The sequence below is a fragment of the Pteronotus mesoamericanus genome, unplaced genomic scaffold, assembly GCF_021234165.1.
Source record: "Pteronotus mesoamericanus isolate MK-2021 breed Mesoamerican mustached bat unplaced genomic scaffold, CSHL_Meso_final scaffold_54, whole genome shotgun sequence".
Classification (NCBI taxonomy): Eukaryota; Metazoa; Chordata; class Mammalia; order Chiroptera; family Mormoopidae; genus Pteronotus; species Pteronotus mesoamericanus.
In genome coordinates, this window is record NW_026555321.1 from 64,380,659 (window position 1) to 64,384,194 (window position 3,536).

General features: G+C 37.3%; 1 non-coding gene across 1 annotated transcript; it reads right to left on the reverse strand.

The window, feature by feature from the left end:
• Positions 1–1,779: 1,779 nt before the first annotated feature.
• Positions 1,780–1,886, reverse strand: LOC129061159 (U6 spliceosomal RNA). Its single transcript, XR_008528109.1, has one exon. It is a non-coding gene; the product is annotated as a U6 spliceosomal RNA (small nuclear RNA).
• Between the last annotated feature and the right edge of the window lie 1,650 nt (positions 1,887–3,536).

Sequence of the window (3,536 nt, forward strand, 5' to 3'; positions counted from 1 at the left end):
TCTGCTATTATGCATTTTTTTTGTTTTCCTCTACAATCTTTTTTTTTATCATTCATTTTTTTAATTTTTTTTAATTTATTTACTTTTTAAATACATTTGTCTCTGCCTCCCCCCCAACTCTTTCCCTTGCTCCCTCCCACCTTCCCTCCCTCAGCTCTTCCCCTTTGGTTTTGTCCATGAGTCCTTGTTATATGTTCCTTGACTTTCCCCTTCCCTTCCCTTTCCCTGCCCCCCACTTCCCTCTTGCCTCTGTTGATTTCTTTTCCTTTCAGCGTTGCTGGTCATATTTTCCTTGCATCTTTGCATTGTTGGTTAGGTTCCACTTATAGGTGAGATCATATGGTATTTGTCTTTCGCCCCCTGGCTTATTTCACTTAGCATGATGCTCTCCAGTTCCATCCATGCTGTCGCAAAGTTTAGTACTTCTTTTTTCCTTTCTGCTGCGTAGTATTCCGTTGTGTATATGTACCATAATTTTTGGATCCAATCATCTACTAATGGGCATTTAGGTTGTTTCCAACACTTGGCTATTGTAAATTGTACTGCTATGAACATTGGGGTGCATAGGTTCTTTTGTATTGGCATTTTGGTGTTCTTAGGGTATAGTCCCAGCAGGGGAATCACTGGATCAAAAGGCAGTTCCATTTTCAGCTTTCTGAGGAAATTCCACACTGCTTTCCACAGTGGCTGCACCAGTCTGCATTCCCACCAACAGTGGACTAGGGTTCCCTTTTCTCCAGAGCCTCGCCAGCACCTGTTGTTTGTGGATCTGTTTATGATGGCCATTCTGACTGGTGTGAGGTGGTACCTCATGGTGGTTTTGATCTGCATTTCTCTGACGGCTAGTGACGCTGAGCATCCTTTCAAATGCCTCTGGGCCCTCTGTATCTCCTCCTTAGAAAAGCATCTGCCCAGGTCCTTTGCCCATTTTTTGATTGGATCGTTTGTCTTCTTGGGGTGGAGTCGAGTGAGTTCTTTATATATCTTGGAGATCAAACCTCTATCTGATGTATCATTAGCAAATATATTTTCCCATACGGTTGGCTCCCTTTTCATTTTGCTGATGTTTTCTTTCGCCATGCAGAAGCTTCTTATTTTTATAAGGTCCCACTTGTTTATTCTTTCCTTTAGGTCCCTTGCTTTAGGAGACATACCAGTGAAAAAATTGCTGCGTGGGATATCTGAGAGTTTCCTGCCAATGTTCTCCTCTAGGACTTTGATGGTGTTGCGACTTATATTTAAGTCTTTTATCCATCTTGAGTTTATTTTCGTGTATGGTGTCAGCTGATGATCCAATTTCAATTTTTTGCATGTAGCCATCCAGTTCTCCCAACACCATTTGTTGAAGAGGCTGTTATTGCTCCATTTAATGCTTCTGCCCCCTTTGTCGAATATTAGATGTCCATAGAGACCTGGGCTTATTTCTGGGCTTTCTATTCTGTTACACTCATCTATGGGTCTGTTCTTATGCCAGTACCAGATTGTTTTGAGTATGGTGGCTTTGTAGTAGAGTTTGATGTCCGGTATTGTGATCCCTCCTACTTTGTGTTTCTTTCTCAAAATTGCTGCGGCTATTCGGGGTCGTTTATGGTTCCATATAAATTTTTGAAATGTCTGTTCTATTTCTGTGAAATACGTCATTGGTATCTTAATAGGGATTGCGTTGAATCTATAAATTGCTTTGGGTAGTATGGACATTTTGAGGATATTAATTCTTCCAATCCATGAGCACAGTATATGCTTCCATTTATTTGTGTCTTCCTTAACTTCTTTTTTCAATAAAATATGGAACGCTTCACGAATTTGCGTGTCATCCTTGCACAGGGGCCATGCTAATCTTCTCTGTATCGTTCCAATTTTAGTATATGTGCTGCCGGAGCGAGCACTATTATGCATTATTGTTATGCATATTCAATGCCAGATAACTTTAATTTTATATTGTTTTATGGAACACAGTTAAGATACTTAGAAACAATTTAATCCTTTTGTGTTTTGCTTTTAAAATTTGTTAGTCAGAACCAAAGGCACATTTAGCCTGAAGCTAATTCATCCCACCATGAGGCAAGACAATTGTGGACATTTCCCACCCAATGAGGTTTTCCAGTGCTACTGGTACCTGGGTATGAGGGCAATCCACCTGTACCATGAAAGTCTTTCCACCTCAGAAATTACTTGCCCAGGTAAACATTATAAGGGGAAATTGGGCAACTTCAAAAAATAAATTGTTTCCCTGTTTGACTAAATCTGTACAGTATGCTATTATGGAATTAGGAAACTGTATATTCAAATCTCAACCCAAGAAATAAATAGATTTCTGAATGCTTTGACTTCTCTAAACCTACATTCCCTAATGGGTAGAATCAGGATAATAACATAATATAATAAAAAGTAGATTTGAGATTTAAAAGACATTCACATTGTAGGTACTCCAATTGTGTGATTCTGCATCCTTCTTCATTATTCTGAACACGATATACATTTTAATCCTATGCAGATTGAACATGTGTTCTGAAGTATATATGCCTAGTTATAAGCTGTCATAGACAGAAGTGTCTGCCTAATACCTATATGCTGCATTGAATGACATGCCAGCTCCTGCAATTTGAAATTTGTGTTTTGCCACCAGAATCACCTAGACCTAAAGTACTTGCTAAGCATGTAACTGTTGAAAATAAACCAGCAGAATTATCCACTGCTGTTCAGTAACTTAAACTTCACATCTGGGACCAATGGAAGTAGACACTCTGCCTCTTTTTTTACACCTTGTTTCATTCTTACAGTTTTTAGCATGGCTTCTTTTAGGAATCCCTGCATTTAATACTATTTCTCACTTCAAAGGGCCCTTTGCCTGAATGAATCTCAATAAAGCATCATATCTCTCATTTAAAAAAATATATTATCAAATACAGAAGACAGAACTGAAGAAAACATGGCAAATTATAAGCATGAATTGTTTCTAAATGTGTAAACAGAACAAAACAAGAACAGCTTTTATGTGAGGTATGTGAACATGTCATTTATGCTGGAAACTCCTTAGGAATACAAATGTTTTCTTTAAAGATCACAAGGCCACATGAAAAAATATTGAGTAATTCTGGTATCCTCAATCAAATATACTTTGGTTGAGTGTTTACAATATTTTCTTTGGGCACTTGGCTTGAGTGAACAAACATAAAATTTACTGAAAATAGCTCTGTGTGACTTGGTTCTTCTTTGAAAAAGAAATTCAATTGACTTCTTGGCTACTATCAAGATGAATGTTTCAGTGTTGACGTTTCTTCCTAGTTTAGATTTTGGTAAATGTAAGGTCATTTTTTTTGAGCATTTAATTCTAGCACATTAAAGGCTGTGCTATTCAGATTAAAGATACATATTACCTATAAGCTCAAATGTCATGCAGCAATTAAAGTAAAAATAAATTTTTTATGTGTTGGCAATCTATTTCTATAGCTGCTTTAGCTATTTGATTTTTCTAAGGAATTGTACAAACAAGATAGTCTGTTATATGAAAAAGAATATTAATGCTGCCTTCTAAG